The sequence below is a fragment of the Lacerta agilis genome, chromosome 11, assembly GCF_009819535.1.
Source record: "Lacerta agilis isolate rLacAgi1 chromosome 11, rLacAgi1.pri, whole genome shotgun sequence".
Lineage (NCBI taxonomy): Eukaryota > Metazoa > Chordata > Lepidosauria > Squamata > Lacertidae > Lacerta > Lacerta agilis.
In genome coordinates, this window is record NC_046322.1 from 42,320,799 (window position 1) to 42,345,504 (window position 24,706).

The 24,706-nt window shown below is 43.0% G+C and overlaps 1 long non-coding RNA gene across 1 annotated transcript; it reads right to left on the reverse strand.

Moving 5' to 3' along the window:
* Positions 1–21,915: 21,915 nt before the first annotated feature.
* Positions 21,916–22,685, reverse strand: LOC117054652. The gene is made up of 2 exons (XR_004427532.1): positions 22,652–22,685; positions 21,916–21,974 (listed from the first exon to the last, which is right to left on the reverse strand). It is a non-coding gene; the product is annotated as an uncharacterized LOC117054652 (long non-coding RNA).
* Positions 22,686–24,706: the final 2,021 nt, after the last annotated feature.

Genomic DNA, 24,706 nt, shown 5'->3' on the forward strand with positions numbered 1-24,706 from the left:
GAGAAGTAGGATATAATTGTTAGAATTGTTAAGATGTATTGGAATGATATAAGTTGTTAAAGCTAGAAATAAGATGATATAAATAAGGTATAGATTAGTTATGAATGATGATATTAAATTGTTATAAAGTTGCTAAAATTAGATTCACAATGAATGCAGCATAGAAGATGGGAGGAAGCTCATTAAGTAAGATTAAATAAGTATAAGGATGTTTAGAATTTATTTTTGTCGTTGTTGTACTTTTTGATTTTGTAGTGTTTGTATTTTGTTCATGTTTTTTGTATTTTGTCTTTTTTTCTTTCTCTTTTTTTTCTTTTTTCAGTCTTTTTTGAAATATAATAAAATTTATTTAAAAAAAAGAAAAAGAAAATTTGCTTATCTTTTGTTGTTGTTTAGTCATTTAGTCGTGTCTGACTCTTCGTGACCCCATGGACCAGAGCACACCAGGCACTCCTGTCTTCCACTGCCTCCCGCAGTTTGGTCAGACTCATGTTGGTAGCTTCGAGAACACTGTCCAACCATCTCATCCTCTGTTGTCCCCTTCTCCTTGTGCCCTCCATCTTTCCCAACATCAGGGTCTTTTCTAGGGAGTCTTCTCTTCTCATGAGGTGGCCAAAGTATTGGAGCCTCAACTTCAGGATCTGTCCTTCCAGTGAGCACTCAGGGCTGATTTCCTTCAGAATGGATAGGTTTGATCTTCTTGCAGTCCATGGGACTCTCAAGAGTCTCCTCCAGCACCATAACTCAAAAGCATCAATTCTTTGGCGATCAGCCTTCTTTATGGTCCAGCTCTCACTTCCATAGGTGCTTCTCTAGGTGCTGCTGAAATACATGAATTTTACCAATAATACAAGAAACACCCCCCCCCCCCCGGGCTGTTGATTCTATGCTGAATTGCTCATGTAGTTAGGAATATTTTCCCTGGCATTCAACCTACATCTACTTTTCTGCAGACTCAACTCCTTGCTCCTTACTGCCCTTCCGCTTTATCTGATGTCCTTTTAAATATTTGAAAACTGTCAATATGCCCCCTTCACCTTATTCTCTTTGTAGCAAATATAAACCCTGTTCCTGCAGCTTTGCCTTGCGTAACTTGTCTTCTAAACTTTTTATTATTCTCACAGAGTTCCTCCTGAATGCTTTCCAATTTGTCAACACCTTTTCTCCTAGCTGATTTATATTTCATGAAACGCAAAATGCTGTGGCAAAGGTCCAGATTCAGGTACCCTTGCCTACAACCTCCGTTTTGAAGCAGCAGTAACTGCAAATGCTTTGATTTGTGTGGGGTGCAAACTAGAATAGGTGATTTCATTGCTTCAATTAATGACAGGATTTTTTTGTCATTGCTGTTTGTTTCCCCCCTTCCCCCGAGAGGAAGATGTTTCAAAACAAAGGACTGTGCATCACTTTTCTAGTGTGTGCATGCCATACATTTAAAGCAATCCTCAATAACAATCCTGGAAACTGTAGTTTGCTAAAGGCACTGAGAATTGTAGCTCTGTGAGGGGTACATGACTGCTCCCAGAAATCTTTAGGGAGGGAGAAATGTGCTTTAAATGTCCTTAATATGGAAAATGAGAATACAGGCATACCTTGGGTTGCGAACGTGATCTGCAGGAGGCACGCTTGCAACCCGCAGTGCTGTTTCTGTGCACGTGCGTGATGCGATTCGGTGCTTCTGCGCATGCGTGTGATGTCATTTTGTGCGCTTCTGTGCATGTGCGAGTGCTGAAACCCGGAAGTAACCCGTTCTAGTACTTCCGGGTTCGGCGCACTCCACAACCCGAAAATGCGCAACCCGCAGAATTCGCAACCCGAGGTATGAACTGTAAACACATATGCTAGGAAATGAGTGGAGTTTGCATTCTGTGGCAATTATGGTTGCCTCTATAGTTGCCACTGTGGGACCTGGGTGGCGCCTGTGGGTTAAACCGCAGAGCCTAGGGCTTGCTGATCAGAAGGTTGGCGGTTTGAATCCCTGCGATGGAATGAGCTCCTGTTGCTCGGTCCCTGCTCCTGCCAACCTAGCAGTTCGAAAGCACAACGTGCTAGTAGATAAATAGGTAGCACTCCGGCGGGAAGGTAAACGGCGTTTCTGTGCACTGCTCTGGTTCACCAGAAGCGGCTTAGTCATGCTGGCCACATGACCTGGAAGCTGTACGCCAGCTCCCTCGGCCAGTAAAGCGAGATGAGCGCCACAACCCTAGAGTCGTCCGCGACTCGACCTAACGGTTAGGGGTCCCTTTACCTTTACCTATTAAAACAAATCCAGTTTCTTCAGTAATATGTGGATTATGTGGCTTCTGGAAGCCTGTGATGGATGATAAACGATGGATGATTTCAGGGAATTACCATATTGTGTGCTCAGTTTAGTTAATAGCATTCCAACAGGTTCAGATCCAATCCCTGGGCAAATAAGGGATTTCATAAGCCCAAAGTATCCCCTTCAGGCACCCAAGCAGCCTTTTTGAACGATAATGTGGCAAACAAACAATATAAGTAGACAGATACCAGAGCAGCAGATGTGTAAGTCACAACAGAAATGTATCCACTGAGCCATTAGCTAGTACTGAGCCTATCACAGTTAAGTGATTCCAGATGTTATTATTTAGTATCCTTGAGAAACAAAATATACTTAAAAGTTTGATTGAGGGTGGGGGCACATATTTTCATTTCCAGTTTTTTTTATTTACCTCTTGCTCACTACTCTAAGCTTCACATTGCTTCTAACTATTGACTCAAAACTGTGACTTTATCAACAAGAACAACAACAACTTTATACCCCGCCCATCTGGCTGGGTCTCCCCACTCACTCTGGGCGGCTCCCAACAGAATATTAATAAAAAAGTGACAATGTCAAACATTAAAAACTTCCCTAAACAGGGCTGCCTTCAGATGTCTTCTAAAAATCAGATAGTTGTTTATTTCCTTGGCATCTGATGGGAGGGTGTTCCACAGGATGGGCGCCACTACCAAGAAGGCCCTCTGCCTGTTTCCCTGTAACCTCACTTTTTGCAGTAAGGGAACTGCCAGAAGGCCCTCGGAGCTGGACGATGGGGGTGGAGATGCTCCTTCAGGTATTCTGGGCCAAGGCCGTTTAAGGGCTTTAAAGGTCAGCAACAACACTTTGAATTGTGCTCAGAAACATACTGGGAGCCATGTACTGGGAGTTGAGTGAGGGCCCCCCCTACCCATTTGTTGTCTTGCACAGAGTTCTTTGATCCTTTGTTCTCTTAATGGCCCATCAGGAGACTAGCCTGGCTACTTCCTGGAATTAGAAGTCTTTGCTTAGATTTTAACACTTGCTAGTGGCTTGTGGATATGGGGGTTTCCACCTAACGGCCCCCTCACAAGCTCAGAGATGCACAGTTCAACCCAATCATCTCTATTCAGAAATAAGTCCTACTGAATTCACTGGGTCTCTCACTGCTGAGTGGGGTCAGGATTGGATTCTTAGGCATTAATCATCACTCAGACCAGTAGGTAACTAATAACAATTCCCACCACCTAAAAAGGGTTCACCAAAATGATTTAAAGTGACAGGAATCCAATGTATTTTTCCTTGTTGAATGCAACTGAAATGTTACTGTTTGTGATGGAGAAGATATGTGAATTCAGTGCTGGCCCATATCATTGCCATTTATTCAAGACGTGGCTTAGTAACTTTGCACAATAGCCTTCTGCTGACACCTTTTCAATTTATTTCCTCTCACTCTTCAGTGTGAGTTTCCTTTGACCTGGTATTTTCCAATCTGGGTAATCTTGCTGCATCAGCTTGACGTTTTTGCAGTGGGAGCCGAGGCCAAAAGCATAACTAAAAAGGCTTCCTGCTGGGGCATTAAGAATTTGATCTGCTCTCATGCAGGAAATTATATGCTACCACATCTGTTACATTCCAGGTGTTGCAAATTTAAACTTTAACAAATGATAGCTTTAAAAAGAACCAAACAAAAACTTGGGCAATTTCCTCCTCTGTAAAAATCCCACAATGTGAGTGAGTGCTCTAAAGCCTAGGAGTGATATTTGTAATTATTTTCCGCCTACATAGCTTCAGAATTCAAGTTATTGTTATATCTTGTTATAATCAATGGCTGCTCTCCCGCATAAACCAGCAACCCACCAATTAAATAATCTATTGACCAATGGTGCTATTGATAGAAAGCAGATTCTAGTAGCGACTGTTTCTATGATGGAAATCTTTTTTTAAATAAACTGTTTCTATAGAACTTTTAAGGTGCAAGGTAGCTTGCATCTTAAGAACGTAAGAGCCTGCTGGATCAGGCCAGTAGCCCATCTAGTCCAGCATCCTGTTCTCACAGTGGCTGAACAGATACCTATGCAAAGCCCAAAAGCAGGACCTGAGCTCTGTGGCGGAATAATGCCTGTTGATGGTTCAGGTTCATCATGGGTTAACCTATCACTCCCATGTTAGGTAGGTGTTCCCTGGGAGGCGGAGCTAGTTGGCATTCTAAAAGGAGGGGGAACAACCTTGAAAGGCAGTTGGGGGTTTGGCAGTTGGGTGTGGAGGTTTAGAAAGAGAAACTGCGAGGTTAGGCTTTGGGGAATGGGAGGAAAGGTCCTTACCATTGCTAAAGGGATGCAGGAAATATTATAACAAAGCTGAATTACATGAGAAGAAGATTTGTACAAGTAATAACCCAAGACATCCATGTTTTCAAGTTACCTAATAAAGTTAAATGTGCTTAAACGTTCGCTGACTGTGGCAGTGTATCAGTACCTTAAGAGGTGTGACTAAGAGGAGAGAACAAAGTTTTCCTGTGGAAGAGGAAATGGTTTGCTTATTCTCCTGTCATACAGAGGGCTGGACAGTGAAGCCAAGTGTGCCACTTATTTGCCTAAAGGGAAGGCAAACTGCAGTAGTTGGGAACCCTGGTAGGGAGATCCCACAGGTGGCCAGAGGTTTTCAAAAGTAGAGCCCTGAGGTACCCCAGAGACATCTCCCATATGAACACTGAAGGATTCATCCTAGTTGTCAATGAAACCTAGGGAGAGTCACTGTTGGGGAAGTATCGAAAGGGGAGGGAATAGGATCCCTCACAAGCTCAACAGCCCCTGTGATTTTTAACAACTGCTATTCAGATAGCTCAGTTGGTAGAGCATGAGGTTCTTAATCTCAAGGTCATGGCTTTGAGACTCTCATTGGGCAAAAGATTCCTGCATTGCAGCGGGTTGGACTAGATAACCCTTGTGATCCCTTCTAAGATGATACTTTTTCTGGCAGTTGAGTAAAACATAGGCATCATGACTAGATAGCCTAATTCCCTATGAATTTGTCTAATCCTCATCCAAGCTGGTGTCTGTCACTACCATTACATGCCCTTTACATGCCCTTTTGTCAAACATCTTCAGAAGGTACATATTTGATATATTTTATCTATATTATGTACCTTTAAAAATTATATATTGCGTTTCTGTAGCTAGAATCCAGTGCATGCTTACCTGGTGGGAGTAAGCCCCATTGAACATAGTAAGACGTTCTTCCGAATAAGCATGCATAGGATTGCATTGTGTGTCTGCGATTTTGTCTATTTCTCTAGCATTTGTGTTTTTGTATTTTATTTGTGCTGTGCATAGAAAGTTGTATGTGTTTTCAACCATTTGTGGACACACGTTTGCTTTGTATGGAATTTGAGAAACCCAACAAATCACTGATACTAGAATTGGTGTTAAATGTGTGATTGAAGCAGAGCCATAGGTTATGATTTTGAGTGCTTTTTATTCTAGGAGATCTAAATTTGTAGCTGGCAACAGGAACAGTCCCAGCAGTGGTTATTCTCTTTTCCAACAGTGGAGTGCAACCAGTCCTAAACCAGAAACTACTCCCAAAAATGTTTTATTATATTGCATGTTATGGTTATGGTTTTTTTTTTGCCAACTCTAAAGAATGCCTGTCTGTTGCTGCAAAGATCTGTTGTTCTTTTGTTAGTGTTGGGAGACAGTACTGAGTGAGCATGTAGAGCTATCCTTTAGAGTACTCCATCTTTTTAATTAGATTTCAGAAAGACTCAGTTTCCTCTGGCTGGACATTGAGTTGAAAGTGGCTACAACCAGGCTAAGAATATTTCAGAACAGCTGGGAAATGGTCCCTCCAGGGTTTGGGTTAGGACAGGTGCTTTATAATTTGGACATAAATGATTTAGAGTTTAGGGGGGAGCCGTGAGATGGCCAAGCTTGCTAATGACACTGAATTATTCAAGGTACTAAAAACAAAAAGGAATCGCAATAAGCTTCAAAAGGCTACCTCCAAACCAAGTGAATGGGCATCAAAATGGCAAAAGCTGTTCAAGTTCATGTAGACTGCTACACATTGGGGCAATAAATCCTAACTCTATATCAGCACTGATAGGTTATGAACAGACTGTAACTGACCAGGAAAAATAACAATAACAATAACAGGCATAGCCAGGATTTTTGTTAGGGGGAGGCAGGCCTTTTGTTAGGAGGGCAGAACTTCAGTTAGCTGTGTATTTTTATTGATTTAGGGGGGCACCTACCCCCCTGCCTACACCTATGATAATAATTATAGTAGTAGTAGTAGTAGTAGTAGTAGTAGTAGTAGTAGCAGCAGCAGCAGTAGTAGTAGTACCCCACCCATCTGACTGGGTTGCCCCAGCCACTCTGGGTGGCTTCCAACAAAATATAAAAACACAGTGAGACATCAGCTGTAGGGCAGCTGAAGGAGAGGCGGTGGGCAGACACAAGCCCCATGCTGCCATTTCAGGAGAGATGCGTGGCTGGGCATGCTGCAGGCCCCGCGGTTAGTGCCGGCACCTGCAGTGTGGCACCCAGTGCCAGCCGTGTTTCGTTACATTTCTTGACTGAACTAAAAAGTTTCGTGGCCCAATTTTTTAAACCCCCCCCTCATATTTTTGTCACCCCCCTCAGTGATGACACCCGGGGTGTCATCCGGGGTGTGGCGGAATAATGCCTGCTGATGATTCAGGTACATCATGGGTTAACCTATCACTCCCATGTTAGGTAGGTGTTCCCTGGGAGGCGGAGCTAGTTGGCATTCTAAAAGGAGGGGGAACAACGGTTGAAAGGCAGTTGGGGGTTTGGCAGTTGGGGGAGGAGGATTAGAGAGAGAAAATGGGAGGTTAGGCTTTGGGGAATGGGAGGAAAGGTCATTACCATTGCTAAAGGGATGCAGGAAATATTATAACTAAGTTGAATTACATGAGAAGAAGATTTGTACCAGTAATAACTCGAGACATCCATGTTTTCAAGTTACCTAATAAAGTTAAATATGCTTAAACGTTCGCTAACTGTGGCAGTGTATCAGTACCTTAAGAGGTGTGACTAAGAGGAGAGAACAAAGCTTTCCTGTGGAAGAGGAAACTGTTAGCTTATTCTCCTGTCATACAGAGGGCTGGACAGTGAAGCCAAGTGTGCCACTTATTTGCCTAAACGGAAGGCAAACTGCAGTAGTTGGGAACCCTGGTAGGGAGATCCCATAGGGGGCAAAAGGTTTTCAAACGTAGAGCCCTGAGGTACCCCAGAGACAACTCCCATATGAACACTGAAGGATTCATCCTAGTTGTCAGTGAAACCTAGGGAGTGTCTCTGTTGGGGAAGTATTGAAGGGGAGGGAATAGGGAATCCCTCATGTACAGATTTCCAAAATCAGTCAGATACAGTTATTGAGGATGCTTTTGCATCCGTTATGGTTAGTAATATTTTATAAGGCATTGTAAAATAAGCTCATTCTGTGTTGATTTTTTTTGAAAGGGAAGCTTGCAAGATACTTATTCCAGGTACTTCAGTACAGATTTCTCAGACGTTGAAATATAGAAATCCATATAACTGTCGAATGTGAGCATATTTTATGTCAAGGGGATGCATGTGACTTCCTCAGTTTGGCTTTACTTTGGCTTGCTTTTTGTGTAAGCACATTTGAGATATTAAGCATCTGAAATCTGTATCGCCCAAAGGCAGGAAGGCATCTGATAGGGGGTTGCCTGGGAAACATGCCTGCCCATCGATATTCATTTTTGCTGTCCTTTGCATTTAGAGAAGAGATCGTTCTTAGTTATATATCATTTCCTTGGGAGTTTCAGATACACCAGGAAGACAAAAATCTAATTGTTTCCAGAACAATCAGCACCATTTTCTCATTTGCAGCTCCCTCCATCAGAATGCTTTAAAAAACGAAAACAAAAAACCACCATGGAAAGCCCCCAGTTGACAAATTCTGCTTGAAATGGCATTATGGAAATATGGTTGTCTGTTTCAGATGCAGCTCACGTGTGATGTATTCAGGCTGCCAGTGGAAAAACCCGCTCTCTCTCCAGAGAGCTCTTCTCTGATCAGTTGGAGTAGATTATTCCTTCAGCTTTAATAATTCAGACTCCCTGTCTGCTTTACAGGGTGTTTTCCTCTAGCTAGGAAGACACATACTGTAGGCTGGGGGAGTCCCCGCAATCTTTGGCTCATATTTTTACACAAAAGACAAAATCATGACCATATCTGCTTACTAGTATTTTCCTTTTTTAAACAAGCAATCCAGCAGGAAGGAAAGTGTGTGTACTTCTATGCTTATTCCCCCCCTTCCCCCCTGCAAGGATTAGATTTTAAAGCAGGTACATTAGCCTGCTTCTCCATGCATTTCAGAATAATAAGAGATGAAGCAAGTTCTTGACATACCTAGGGCAGTCATCTGCTTGATATATTTACATCAACTCTTTTAAAAAAAAATGTAAAAGGGTGCTTACCTACTAAATGGTTGAGGGTTGTAGCAGATTGAGACTGTTTATTTTCCCCATTTACAAGTCATTAAAATTGTCCGTAGGCCCCCACCCGCCACCCACCCCTTCTCTTTGCAGTGCCATGGTAACATATCTGCCATTATTTGATTACACATTTCCTCAATAACAGTGTAATTATGTTCTGCATATCCAAGGGGGATTTGGACTTGCGATACTTGAAAAGCAGCTTCCTCTCTTTCTCTTGAGGCACAGCAAAACATTTTTGAAATTGAAGCAGTGTCTGTGCTACGACGTGGGGAGATTCACCCCAAGACTGAGTGGGGAGAAAAAATATCCAAACTAGACAAGCACCAGACCTTGGACAGCTCTAAAATAGCTTTAATAGTACCCAAAGTGTTTAATATGTGAAGTTTAATATGTGAGCTGGCAAACATGGAACAAAAACTGCATCTTTCAAAAAGCCCTTGCTTTCTCCTATTCCAGGGGTGGCCAATGTGGTGGAATAATGCCTGCTGATGGTTCAGGTTCATTATGGGTTAACCTATCACTCCCATGTTAGGTAGGCGTTCCCTGGGAGGCGGAGCTAGTTGGCATTCTAAAAGGAGGGGGAACAACCTTGAAAGGCAGTTGGGGGTTTGGCAGTTGGGGGTGGAGGGTTAGAGAGAGAAAATGAGAGGTTAGGCTTTGGGGAATGGGAGGAAAGGTCATTACTATTGCTAAAGGGATGCAGGAAATATTATAACTAAGCTGAATTACATGAGAAGAAGATTTGTACCAGTAATAACCCGAGACATCCATGTTTTCAAGTTACCTAATAAAGTTAAATGTGCTTAAACTGCTGACTGTGGCAGTGTATCAGTACCTTAAGAGGTGTGACTAAGAGGAGAGAACAAAGCTTTCCTGTGGAAGAGGAAACTGTTTGCTTATTCTCCTGTCATACAGAGGGCTGGACAGTGAAGCCAAGTGTGCCACTTATTTGCCTAAAGGGAAGGCAAACTGCAGTAGTTGGGAACCCTGGTAGGGAGATCCCATAGGGGGCAAAAGGTTTTCAAACGTAGAGCCCTGAGGTACCCCAGAGACAACTCCCATATGAGTCTCTGTTGGGGAAGTATTGAAGGGGGGGGGAATAGGATCCCTCACAGCCAACTCCCAAGAGACTGTGATCTACTCACAGTTAAAAACTGGCAGTGGTCTACCCCCTTTTGGGGGGTTCAGGTCAAAGTCGTTGAGCTTTCTTTAGGGAGGAGGAAAGCCCCGTTTTTTGGTGGGTGCAGGGCAAAAATGTTGAGCTTTGTTTAGGCGAGTCAGAGTTTTTTTTTTGGGGGGGGGGGAAGCCAGTAATCTACCGCTAATCTACCACAGATGTCCAGTGATCTACTGGTAAATCACGATCTACCTGTTGGACGTGCCTGTCCTAGTCTAAAGGGGGACCAAACCATTTCAAAACCCAGATTGGGTTCCCAAATCATCGGTGTTCTCATGTAATATGGAAGCCTGGGGAGATATTTGCAGGGGCGGGGGGCGGGGAATAAGTGGACTGGAGCTACATAACCTTACAGATATTCCTTCGGTTGCTTCCATGCTAGAACCCTTTAATGCTGAGACATGGCTTCTGTTTGATTCAGAAGGGGAATTAAAAATGGAGGTTCAACACAGCACTTACATATAGCTATAAGATAGTAGTGCCCTTTCCTATTGTCAAGATCTTTCATGTCCAATCATCACTTCCTTCTTATAACAAAGTCAGTTGACAGGACTGTAGTCAAGACACAACTGCTGAGAAAGAAGAGGGAGGTGCCAGTATGCTTGGTAGAAATGCTGGTAGGGTTGTAAAAGCGAGTACAGTAAATCTTATGGGGAGGGGGACGAAACCCCCAGGAGGTTTTCATATTAAGGTAATTTAAAAGGCCACAACACTTTGCAAGGCTGCTGGACAGTCTGTTGCTGCAGTTGCATTTTATAGCTAACTTCATTCATTTAAAGGGCACGTGGGTGGCACTGTGAGTTAAACCACTGTGACGCTTGGGCTTGCCGATTGAAAGGTCAGTGGTTCGAATCCCCACAACGGGGTGAGCTCCTGTTGTTCGGTCCCAGCTCCTGCCACACAGTGCAAGTAAATAGGTAAATAGGTACCGCTCCAGCGGGAAGGTAAACGGCGTTTCTGTGCACTGATCTGGTTTCGCCAGAAGTGGCTTAGTCATGCTGGCCACATGACCTGGAAAAACTGTTAGCAGAAGCGGACAAACGCCGGCTCCCTCAGCCTTTAAAACGAGATGAGCGCCGCAACCCCAGAGTCGTTTGCTACTGGACTTTATTGTCAGGGGTCCCTTTACCTTTACCTAATTCATTTATAATTGCCACGCATCTAGTCTGAAAAACATACAAGAATACAACCTGGGAAACACTGGAATGGAACGATCACATAATGTTCTGTGAACCTCTCTTACAAGTTAGTGAACAAAAAATGGCAGTTTCAGATGAAAGGACTTGTGTGAAAGAACCTGTCCGATTCTGATATTGGATACAAACGTGTCTGGGAAGAAATGGCATGAGAAGAGACTCGGCATGCACAGGAAAGGATAAAAATCTTTCCTGCCCACCAGTTCTCCTGTACAATTACCTCCACCCCTTCATTTGTGTTTGTGTACACACAAACTGAAATAATGTGCTTGCTCTATTGCTACCACCAGTGCAGCCGTGGGTGCTTTCAAAACAGGTCTTTGTGCCACAAACAGATCTATTTTTTCCTGTGTGTGAGATTACCGTAGCTGGAAAGGGGCAATGAAGCAATTTTGACTAGAAGTCTGCCCTCGCCCCTTTAGGATCCTGAAAATCTCACCTCAAAAATCAAGCTTCTAGCCTTCTTGAGGGCACAGAACATCAGTGAAGCTTTCTGAGACTTACAAAGCTCAGAAACTGTAAGACCCAGCATAACTTCTGTTGCTCAGGAGCGCTACTTGTAGATTAGTTTATTGTACCATTTTGGTGCAGCATGCATGCTGAGCTCTTGATCATTGATCACTTCCAGTGGATTTTTTTAAAGGTCCATGTACACAGGCACAGCCCCTTGCCATGGCCATAGCCATAATTTGGGCCGGCTAATGGGGTCTCTACAAGAGTAATGACTGCAGGGCTCTGTAGTCGTTCTGCTTTGCCCCTTCCTTGTGTGGCAAATGACTGGCTGAGGGGCCACTTTGCTAGGAGCCTGTCTCCCTATCTCATAAGAGCACTGCTCAGTGCAGTAGCGTAAGGAAGGGGGATAGGCGAGACTTGAGGATAAATCTGCAGGAGTAGCCTCAGATGCCTTATTGCCTGACAGAGCACCAGTTTTAAAACTGCAAGGGGAATAATCAAGCTGCATTCTGTCAGCACTACCTTTATGCAGCAATATTCATACGCGGATCCCAAACTGAGGAAGTGTGGTGTTTCTTATTATTTTATATGGAGTGTTGTTGAAAGAAAGAGAAGTACAGGTTTATAAAAAAGCACCCATTTAGAGCTGTGCTCTGTTTAATAATTTGGCTCCCGTCCTCCTAGAAACTTCTCATGCAATGTGACAAATAAATAGAAGTGGGTGGTGGTGAATTTCTGTTTCATCTGCTCTTCGCTAAGTAGGCCAACTGACACTAAGATATATCTTTCATGTAGATACAGTGCTTTATTTCTAAAAAAAAATGTTTAGGGGTACTCTCATTTTCCTACTCATATTGAAATACTGTCCCTCAGTGAGGCCAAACTTAGATTCACAAAATGTTTAGGGGTATGCATCCCCCTGCTGCTTATTGTATACTGATCCTCCCAGAAAAAAAGCAATTTGTAGATATCCAGATAATTTAAAATTACATAAACAGGGAAGCAGCCTTCTCTTTGCCCTTTCTCCCTGGTCTAGATGGAAGAAAACGTATTCTCTCTGTCAGTCTACAGCCAGGCTTTTCCTAAACTATGGTGGGGGCCCCCCGATCTAGAATGTGCTCATGATGATCCAGCACAGGACCTTCCACCCCTGGTTGCTATTTGCCCTGAAAGGTGATGTTTGCAGTCAAATCAAGAAGCAGGAAACTGGCACAGAGCCCCAATCCAGATTGGGAGTATGTTTCTGGTTAGGGCCACAACTGTTTTTCCTTTAAAATAAAAGTGGCCAGTGTATCATAGAATCATAGAGTTGGAAGGGACCCCAAGGATCATCTAGTCCAACCGCCTGCAATGCAGGAATCTCAACCAAAGCATCCATGACAGATGGCCATCCAACCTCTGTTAGAAAATCTCCAAGGAAGGAGAGTCCACCACCTCTTGTGGGAGTCTGTTCCACTGCTGAAGATCTCTTACTGTCAGAAAGTTTTTCTGAATGTTTAGTTGGAATCTCCTTTCTTGCAACTTGAAGGCATTGGTTCGAGTCCTACCCTCCAGAGCAGGAGAAAACAAGCATGCTCCCTCCTCCATGTAACAGCTCTTAAAATATTTGAAGATGGCTATCATATCTTCTTTCAGTCTCCTCTTTTCCTGGCTAAACATACCCAGCTCATTCAAGTGCTCCTCATAAAGCTTAGTTTCCAGACCCTTGATCATCTTGGTTGCCCTCCTCTGCATACATTCCAGCTTGTCAGCATCCTTATTAAATTGTGTGCCCAGAATTGGACACAGTATTCCAAGTGTGGTCTGACTAAGGCAGAATACAGTGGTATTAATTACTTCCCTTGATCTGGACACTGTACTTCTGTTGATGCAGCCTAGAATAGCATTCACTTTTGTTGCTGCATCACACTGTTGACTCATGTTAAGCTTGTGGTCCACCAAGACCCCCTAGATCCTATTCACATGTACTGCTATAAGCCAGGTGTCCCCCATCCTATATTTGTGCATCTGGTTCTTCCTGCCTAAGTGCAGCACCTTACATTTCTCCCTATTGAAATTCATTTTGTTAGCTTGCGCCCAGTTCTCCAATCTGTTTAGGTCATTTTGAATTCTGATTCTGTCTTCTGCCACATTAGCTACACCTCCCTGTTTGGTGCCATCTGCAAATTTGATGAGCAGGTCCTGGATATTTGAATTCATTTAAAGTAGCTAGGTGTTCACTTACTGCCTCTCTTCTGATCTTGGGCTGCAGCTCCCTCCTTACATCATTTATTCTGTTATCACCAGGTTGGGAATCATTTTCCTTTTGGGTGAAGACAGAGGGAAAGTAGGTGCTGAGTAGCTCCACTTTTTCTCTGTCACCCAATAGCATTTCTCCGTGTTCCCCATGCAGAGGACCTACCACTTGCTTGTTCTTCCTCTTGCTTTGGACATAATCAAATAAACCTTTATCATTATTTTTAACCTGTCTTGCAAGCCTGAGCTCATTTTGAGCTTTAGCCAGCCTGACTTCCCCCCTGCAAATGTTGGCTACTCGTGTGTACTCATATTTTGTGATTTCCTCTTTCTTCCATTTCTTATACATGCCCTTCTTAACTCTCAGCTAATCAACAAGCTCCTTATGCAGCCACACCAGTCTCCTTAGATGCCTCCCACTTTTCTTTCGTGTTGGTATTGTCTGCATTTGGGCCTTCAGTATTTTTCCTTTTAGAACTCCCAGTCTTCTTGGACTCCCTTCTCATTGAGTATTTCTGACCACAGGATCACACCCAGTAGCTCCTTCAGCTTTTCGAAACTGGCGTTCTTAAAGTCTAGAATGTGTGTCCGACTACACTCAGTTTTCTCTTGCCTGGTTTCCTGAGACCCAGGAGAACATGATCACTTCATCCCAAGTTTCCGAGTACTTCCACTTCATTAATCAGTTGCTCTCTGTTGGTGAGCACCAGGTCCAAGATAGATGATCCCCTTGCTGGTGTAAGCACAATTCTTTTTTTCTTCTTTTAAATTGAGAATAATGTTGGTCCTCAGAAAGAGGCATAATGGAGAGTGCTTTCTGATAGGACTTTTAATCTTATTTCTATACTCAAGGATATGTTAAAATGGATGTTTTGAAACCAGCTATGAGCCTTAGTGATACATGGCATAGCTGTCAACTTTTCCCCTTTTTTTGTGAGGAATCCTATTCGGAATAAGGGATTCCTCACAAAAATCCACCTGCCTATGTTCTGAAATCATAGAACTATAAAATTGGAAACAACCCTGAGGATCATCTAGTCCAACCCTCTGCAATGCAGGAATATGCAGCTGTCTCATCTTTTTTACATTTGCTGTCAGTCCTCCTTCTGCTCTCTCTCTCTCTCTCTCTCTCTCTCTCTCTCTCTCACACACACACACACTGTTGCCTCAGATGCTAGTCCTACTCAGAATAGTCTCACTGAAATGAATTAAAAATCCAAACATTAATTTCAAAGGGTCTGTCCTAAGTAGAATTTAGATGGATGTAGCCAGGACCGGTGCTAGGGTTTCTTGCGCCCTAGGCAGACCACCTTCTGGCGTCCCCGCCACCCACCCCCGCCAAAGCCTGCTTTAGCGGGAGGTGGGGGTGGTGGAGAGGCAAGCAGCAGTTTCTCCGCTGTAGCAGAGAAGCTGCTGCTCGCCTGCCCCGCCCCCCGCCAAAGCCTGCTTTAGCAGGAGCCGGAGGGGGGGTGTTGTAGGGGGCAAGCAGCACCTCTCCACTACAGCGGAGAAGCTGCTGCTAGCCCATCCTGTCCCGTCCCGCCCCCCCCCCGCCCAAGCCTGGCCAGCGCCCCCTCCATTTTGGCACCCTAGGCAATTGCCTAGTTCGCCTTAATGGACGCGCCGGCCCTGGATGTAGCCTATTATGACCAAAGTATCTTTCCCAAAAAGATCTGCACAAACCAATTTATCTGAGTGCATTATTCTTAGGGTGGGGGGGGGGGGACTCATTTATTTATAATTGCTTTATCATATGGGACTAAACTGCATTATGTTGAAGAGACCCAAGGGTCATCTAGTCCAACCCACTTCAATGCCCAGAACCTGCCGTTGGGCCCCAAGAATGTACTGCAAACTTTCACATTTTCAAAATGTCTGATAGCCAAGTTCCACTACTTTTCACAGGCTGGGAGTAGTGGCTCCTTCAGATTGTACTCCTTCAGATTGTACCCATTATGGAATTAAGACTAGTTGGTTTGGCAACTATATCAATCGAACATGCTGAAGCATCAGCACTTGACCTGAAGGAAGGCACGTAAAATAAGATTTTGATTTGCTTGAAATTGAAACATTAAAGAGACTTAAATTTCAGCATCACATTTAACATTTTTCAAAGTGATTTCTGTGCTAAAACTGTGTTCTGTTTGAGAAAATAAATTAGAAATTGTTTTATGACTTGTTTTCACAATTTTTTAAAAATAAATTAACAATTTCAAATTCTGTGCTTTTCATTCTTCCAATAATACATCTGTGTTTGAAATATGATTGGCCGGGGGGATGGGGGGGCAGACGGTAATCTCGCCTAGGGCGCAAAAAACCCTAGCACCGGCCCTGGTGGCTGTGGCGTTTCACCCCTAAAGGTTCTCCAAGGGTTAACTTGGCAGGGAGGAGGTTGTCCAATGGGAGCTCTCCAGGCAATTAGAGTGTGGAAGGATGGCAGTCAGAGAGGATAGAAAAGGCAGTTAGAGGTTGAAAGTTATGCAGTTGAGTCTGAGTTAGAGAGGGATAGAGAGAGGGAGATAGAGCTAAAGAGCAAAGCTAGAGCAGGTTGAATAATTAACAGGAGGCATTAGGGATAGTTATTGGAATACTAGGTAGAGAGTTGAAATATACTTATCTGAATAACCATACAGTTATATTAAACGTTTTACCAAGTCATTTGAAACCATTACGCTTTGTACAAACAATAAAGAAACTTATGTTTATTTTAACCACAATCCGAATCTGAAGTGAGTTAGTTATTCATTGCCAGAGTGAATACAGGCTGGTGGCAGCGAATATACCCTGTGTCGTTGGGGCAGTTACCAATAGACCGTTAAACGTCCGGGGGTGCTGCTCAGGTCTGAGAGAGTGACCGCGACAGTGGCAACCCCCTTGTGGTTGCCTTAAGCAGTCTGATTGCATTCCCGGCAGTTGTTCTGGGTTCAGAAGAAACAGGTTTTCTTCTTAAAGTGACTCCTTTAAAACAACTAATGTAAAACAAACTTTATCCATACACAGGTGTTATACATAGTTTGTATTACATTAGTTGTTTTAAAGGGGTCACTTTAAGAAAACCTTACAGCTGCAGATTGCTGTCACCTGTTACCAAAATCTATGCTGCGCCTGTCTATATAATCTTACATTGCAGCAGTTGTTGTTTCATTGGTTTCATTCGCCTTTTCCGTGCTGAAATGTCACAACCTGAATGACCATGGCTTGCCCCCCCCCCCAGTTTTGATCCTGGGTACACCCGTTTTGACTTCTTAGTTCCAAGTTGTTTTAATAACCATCTTAAATGGGAAAGTGCTGAAAGGGGGGACCAAAAGTTCCTGGTATCTCTGCTGCACTGATAGAGTGGCCATGCATTCCTTCTGTTCTCTTCCTTCTGCAGCAAATGTCATGTTACAGTTGATGGAGGGAGGAGTCTGGTGCCTTAAGGACATAAGGGTGCTGTTGAATCAGGTCAAAGGCCCATCTAGTCCTGCATCTTTGTGCAGTGGCCGGCCAGATGCCTATGAGGCCACAAGCAGGACCTGAACGCAACAGTGCTTTCCCCACTCATGATTCCCAGCAACTGGTATTCAGAGGCACTCTAAGCTTATATCCTGCCCCTCTTCCCAAAGGAGCCCAGGGCCCACTCTCTATTAATTTCTCTGTAAACTTAATTTAAAGCCATCCAAGTAGGTGGCCATCACTATTCCTTGTGGGAGTAAATCCCATAGTCTTAACTATGTGTTGTGTCCCTGTCCTCGGCCTTCCAACATCTAACTTCCTTAAATAACTGCAGATTTTATGAGAAAGGGAGAAAAAACGTTCTTTTTATTTTCTTAACATCAGGCATAATTGTACATACCTCCACCATACACTTATCCACCTTTTCGCTAAACTAAAAAGCCCCAGATATTGTTTCCTTATTGCAGAATTGCTCTAGCCCTTTTATCATTTTGGTTGTCCTTTTCATAACCTTTTCTAGCTCTACAGTATACTAATACTAATAATAATAATACTAATACTAATGATTGTTTCTTTGTGTGCCTACCATGCAACTGACAGGGTCGCCCCAGCCACTCTAGGTGGCTCCCAACCAAAAGTAGTAAAAACACAACACAGCATCACATACTAAAAACTTCCCGGATGTATTTCAGGTGTCTTTTAAAGGTGTGGGGACCAGAACTGTGTTGTTGCACCATAGATATATATATAACAACATTATGATATTGGCAGTTTTATTTTAAATTCCTTTCCTAATTATTCCTAGTATGGAATCTGCCTTCTTCATAGCTGCCACACACTGGGTTGACATTTTAATCAAGCTTTCCGCTTTGACCCGTCTCGTTCCTGGTCAGTCATTGCCAGTTCAGACCGCATGAGTGTATATGTGAATCTAATTATTATTCTTTGCCCCAATGTGCATCAATTTATACTTACTTCCAATGAACTGCATTTGCAATATTACTGCCCATTCACTCAATTTGAAAATATCCTTTTACTGTAGAGCTCTTTAAAGTTGCCTTTTCTTTTAATTTCCTTGAACAATCTGATTATCAGCAGCAAAGCTGGATAGGCATTTGCCTGAAAACCATGTACAATATCTGGGTTTCCAAGTTGAAAGGAAGTCTATAAATGTAAGATAATAAGTAAAATACAGTCGTACCTCTTGTTACGAATGCTTCAGGATGCGTACAACACGGGTTACGAACATGTTACTTCCTCAGCCGGGCCATGTGCGCCCGCTGCCTCAGTCTCAGCCTCAGCCAGGCCAAGTACACCTGCTGCCTCAGTGGGATGAGGCTGAGGCAGCGGGTGTACTTGCCCGGGCTGAGGCTGAGGCTGAGGCAGCAGGCACACTTGGCCGGGCTGAGGCTGAGGCAGCAGGCACACTTGGCCGCGTTGAGGCTGAGGCTGAGGCAGTGGGCACACTTGGCTGGGCTGAGGCTGAGCCTCAGGCAGCAAGCGTACTTGGCCGGGTTGAGGCTGAGGCAGCGGATGCACCTGGCCGGGCTGAGGCAGAGGCAGCGGGCACACCTGGCCGGGCTGAGGCAGAGGCAGGGGGCACACCTGGCCGGGCTGAGGCAGAGGCAGGGGGCGCACCTGGCCGGGCTGAGGTGCGCCCCCTGCCTCTGCCTCAGTCCTTCTCTTCTTTTTCTTTTTGCTTACCAGCCTGTCTCATTATATACTCTCTAGATTTTTCTCTTTTCCAAATTTCAAGTTCTTTCATTCTTTTTCTCCTTTCTTCTTCAGCTTTTCTGTTTTGGGCTGCTGCCTGCTGCAATATGCTGGTAACTGTAGAGAGCCCTTCCTTTGGTTGCTTCTTCCCTTTCTCTTTCAGATGTTTTGTTGTCCGTTGTTGAATGGACTAGAACAGACCAATTAAAACAGATTATATTGTCACATTAGTCCCAGATTTCTGAGGGCTAACAAAGATGGGCAATATATTTCAAAATCCTTACTTATTAAAAACTCATGTCAATTAGGAACTTGCCTATTTTTAATGTAGAGTGAAAACGTAGGAGTCATTTCTTAACAGAATCTTAAGAGATTTTCCTCAACAAACCACTTAGCAATGCTTTGAACCCTCCGCATCAAATGCCAATATAGTAAGCTTGCAACCTATGTGCATTTAACCTGTGCATATTCAGCTTTATGTATGTGGCAAATATTTTTGGAAGAAAATTAAAGGGGGTGAAAAGGGGGCGGGGTTTCAATAAAATGACTTGTCTTTGGCCATTGCATCTGCCACTGAATTCAATGTGAAAAGGCAGTCTAGGATAACAGCAGAAACAGCAGCTGCACCAAAGTGAGATTCAATGGCTCCACAGGACACAGAAGGGTATGAAGGAGAAGAAGAAGAAGAGTTTGGATTTGATATCCCGCTTTTCACTACCCAAAGGAGTCTCAAAGCGGCTAACATTCTCCTTTCCCTTCCTCCCCCACAACAAACACTCTGTGGGGTGAGTGGGCCTGAGAGACTTCAGAGAAGTGTGACTAGCCCAAGGTCACCCAGCAGCTGCATGTGGAGGAGCGGAGACACGAACCCGGTTCCCCAGATTACGAGTCTACCGCTCTTAACCACTACACCACACTGGCTCTCTATGGAATCTCCTCACAGCCAACACTCCTATAAACTGAAGCCACAACTGTGTAAGGAAGCAGAGAACGATTCCCATCTGTGGCTAAAAATCTAACAAGGAATAGACTCCAGGTCAGTACCGATACAGCTGGTGTTTAGAGAAACAACTAAGTGTGTGTGTCTAAGGCTGCAAAGTTATGCCCTCTGACAGTACAAAGCTGAGGCATTGAACAATAAGGTTTGCAGGGTAGGAGGATGTGGCCCTGTACAAAACCCTACAAAGGACACGTTTTTCTCTCAAGGGTACAATAATGTTTTCTCCTAGGTAAAATGACAGAATACCACCACCTACTGAATATTTTAAAAGTAACAGGTCCTGCTTACCAGCAAAGGAAAAGAAAGCCGTAGCACAAAGTTGTACAAGTGGCAAACACCAATTAGCAAAATTATCTCACCTCCTTTTTTTGCTCTTCCATCGCCCAGAGCTCTATCTTCTTTTCACATGCCATGATTTCCTTGCTTAGAGCCATCTCTTCTCTCATTAGCTTTTCATATCTTAAATAAAAGCATAATTAATAAACCATTAACAATTATCAAAATTATTATCCAACAATCGTAAAGACAGTAAGATCCAGATAACTATGTGACTAGTACCAACCATGCTTGCCCATCCTGCCTGGAAAAGTATGTTTGAAACTGAGTAGATTTGCAAAAGTAGTTTTGGAAGGCATGCTGATCAAAGTCAAAAATCCCACTGAGGATGCCTACATTTTTGGATGTCTTCAACATTTGGAGCCTGGCAATGGCAGCAAAACGTTGGAATAGTAAGTTTTCAGACAGTATTTATGCCAAAAGGTCATATAAACACTCTCTTGTCTATGTAGATGTAGGGCAGCATGTATTCCTGAAAATCGGGAAATGACCGGTAGTTTACCTTTTAAAAATCACCAACAATACAATCCTATCCATAGCTACTGGTACTCAAGAGTTCAAACGGACTTACTCCCAGGTAAGTGTGTATAGGACTGCAGCCTTAAAATCTTAGGTAAGGAACCAAATAATAAACAAACAGTCCTTTTAAAAAAACTATTTATATACATTTCAATCTTTACAAGATGGTACCAGGTAAGTCAGAATTATCAGAATCAGTTACCACATCCATGGCACAGATGACAAATGAACCAAAGACTCTTAGGCTAGAATTCTATAACCACTTACCTAGAAGTGAGCACATTGTCATCATTGGAACTTACTACTGAGTAGACATGCATATGATTGCATTGCTAGCTCCTATGCCAATTCTGGGGGAAATTATATTGCAAGACATAAAAGTTGCTAGAGGTTTACGAATAACATCCTGCAAGCTATTGATATATTCCAGTATGGTTTTCTCCAATCTGGTGCCCTCCAGATGTTCTTGAACAGGCATAGGCAAACTGTGGCCCTCCAGAAGTTTGGGACTACAATTCCCATCATCCCTGACCACTGGTCCTGTCAGGGATGATGGGAATTGTAGTCCCAAATATCTGGAGGGCCAGAGTTTGCCTATGCCTGTTCTTGAGTAAAGTTCTCATAATACTTCCTCATTGGCCATGCTGGCTGAGGCTGATGAGAAATGTAGTCAAAAACATCTGAAGGGCACCAGGTTGGGGAAGGTTGTTCTAGTATAGCAACTATCAGATTTAAAACCAGAGCATATGATGTTGAAGATAAAAGGGCTTTCATGGTACCAGTAGCTGTGCCCTGACTCTGGAACTCTCTCCAAAAGGACTTACACCGTGACCCTTTCTAAGTGGCTTGCTAAAACCATTTTAAAAAGGCTTAAATTGTTAAAACCCTCCTTTTAAGGACTGCTTTTCAACCCATAAATGTTATACGGAACAACTTTTAACTGGTAGAAGCTGATTTAGTAGTTACTTTCTATTCTCTGTTCTGCTTCTAGTGTTGTTATGTTGATTTAACTTTGCTATTAGCCACCTTAGCTCTATCAAAAACAGTCAGGATATTAACGCTTAAAATAAAAATAAATTACCTTTGTTGCTCTTCTTCTTTAAAAGCATTCATTGCCATTTCAACTTCTTCCATCCTTCCTCTGAGTCCGTCAACAACTACAAAATAGAGAGAAAGGTATGTTTATATATTAAGATAGAGAGGTTTGCTCACAGCAGAGGCTTTAAAAATACTAAGATATTGTAAAATAACCAAATTTAAAGAAAAGGGAAATGAGATAAAACCAGGACATTTCTGCTTATGCAAACATCATATACAAACATCCTTCAACAGCTACCTAGTGAATTTATGCCAGGAATAGATCAATAATAATCCCGTTCTAGTAAGATGGGTGGGGTACAATATATTATTATTATTATTACAACACAAAAAGTGAGCTTGATCACATAATGAAATGACACTTCTGCCTATCACAGCGAAACTGGAATTAACCTTTATTGAATAACAGCAGGTTGGCGGATCCCTGCTCTTATAAGTTGCAGGACAACACAGAAATAGACCTTCAGCATGATATAATGAAGATTTCCTCAGAAATACAGTACGGTAAGTCTCATTGACTTCCATTACATTAGGTCTCTAGTATGTGAGCAGAGGACTGCAGACTTTGTAAACTGGGCAGCAACTGTGTTCAGTTTAATCCAATTATCAGCCAAGTGCACAATGAAAACCCTTTCAGAGCTAAAACATAGGGAAAGTCTCAATCTGCAACACAATTATTCAAGCAAATTATAAGGATTTTCTTTTTCCTAGCAAAAACATTAGTAATAAGACTTACATTCTGGGGTTGGCTTCACGTGTTTTAATTGTCGCTGGAGTCCTTTAACGTTCTTTGAAATTCTGTCCAGTTTTTGTTGGATACTAGCTTCTGTGAAAGTTAGCAAAAATATCACCTTACACCTTCATTTCAAAACATTTACAGTCCATTCTAACAGCATAGTATTTGCTGTCCCAATTCAACAATTCCTTAAGAGCACAGGTATTCCAATTCACAAATAAGGACATGCTGGCAGAGGTGCCCTTCCATTTAAGTGAAAACAGAAAACCCTTCATCCAGGAGCAACATGAGCACACCTGAAATTTAGAATCTGGGTGTTAATGATAGTTTCATATAACCAAATTACACAGAGAATGGAATATCTTCGGCAGAATCTTTATTATGTTATCCATCATACAGGCTACCCTATGCGTATTTACTCAAATGTTCCTCCATGTTCAACAGGATTACTTTCAAGAAAGTATGCAGGCTTCTGTTAGCATACCTCTTTATACAGACTTATTAGTAAATTCTCTATTTGTAGCAACAACCAGAGTGTTTAATTATACAGGTATGTGAGATCCAACCTGCACCTCCTCTGCAAGTGAGTGAGCAGAAAGTATTGCTTCTAGCTCACTGGTCTTTGATTAGTAAGGCAGGACCCACTACTGGGTTGTAGACTCATCTAGGGAGGGTCACAACAGCAGCACTACAACATACCAACATATGGCAATAATGAATAGCTTGCAAAATGCATGTGTTTGGGTTAAAGGTGGGTTCTAGAAGAAGAAAAAGAGTTTGGATTTGACATCCCGCTTTATCACTACCCAAAGGAGTCTCAAAGCGGCTAACAATCTCCTTTCCCTGTCTCCCCCACAACAAACACTCTGTGAGGTGAGTGGGGCTGAGAGACTTTAGGGAAATGTGACTAGCCCAAGGTCACCCAGCAGCTGCATGTGGAGGAGCAGAGACGCGAACCCAGTTCACCAGAGTCTATCGCTCTTAACCACACCACACTGGCTCTAGGTCTGATCATGTTGAAGACTACTGCTCTAACTCATGGCAGAGAGGAACAACAAACTCATTCTGATGGTAGTCCTCATGCCTTTTAGGATGCCACTTTGGAGGCCTCCCAGTCTTGGCAGGCAGCTTTTCAGGGGGATGACATTTGAAGGGGAAGCTTAAGAGTTTTAAGAGTGAGTGGAGCAACTGTTGATTCTAGTAAATCTCCCATGGCACCTAATAGGAAGTATGCTACTTCCAAAAATCAATCTCTGACTTTTGTCTCCTGGGTATCTGGGTGTTTCCCTCTCACAGCTACAATAAACCTACCATTAAAAGTATGGACTGGACTTTGTCAGAGGGCAAACAGGCAAATATAGCAGGGGATCAAATACTCTTCCCCCCTCACTGGAGTCCACCGGTAATTCAGCATTCTGGAGAACTTGAAGCTTGCAGACTATTTTGTGAGATTTTAGTTAGCCTAATAAAGGTATTCCCATATATAGATTTTGGAAATTTTAATGGGCCAACACAGCTCCCTTTAGATATAGATATTTATTTTTACGGCCATTGGCCCATCGCGCAACAATTTCCCTGCTACCTTTACCTTTTGTGGTGTTTGTGGGACATGAAATGTAGCAGGAAATGTTTTCAGTTATTACCAAACTGGGAAACGAATACAGTCATACTTCGTGTTGCATTAGGTTCATGTTGCGTCTTTTTGGCTTGCAAACACAGCAACCCCGGAAGCGTACTGTATACTTCTGTGTTTCGCCATGCACGCTTCGCACATGCGCAGAAGCACTCTTATTGTGCACTGCGCTTGCACAGAAACGCCGCTCTGGTTGCAGACTTTTTGGGGTGCGAACGGCACCCCGGAACGGATCCTGTCTGCAACTAGTGGTACCACTGTAAATATATATATAATGAAAACAATATCTTACTTTCGGCTTTCCTGTTCTTATTCAGATTATGTTCCACTTCTTCCAATTCCCTCCAGACACTCTTCTTGTTTTTCTCCTTTTCAATACTCCGAAGTCTAGGGACAAAGTTTGGTTTAAAATGCATATTTGA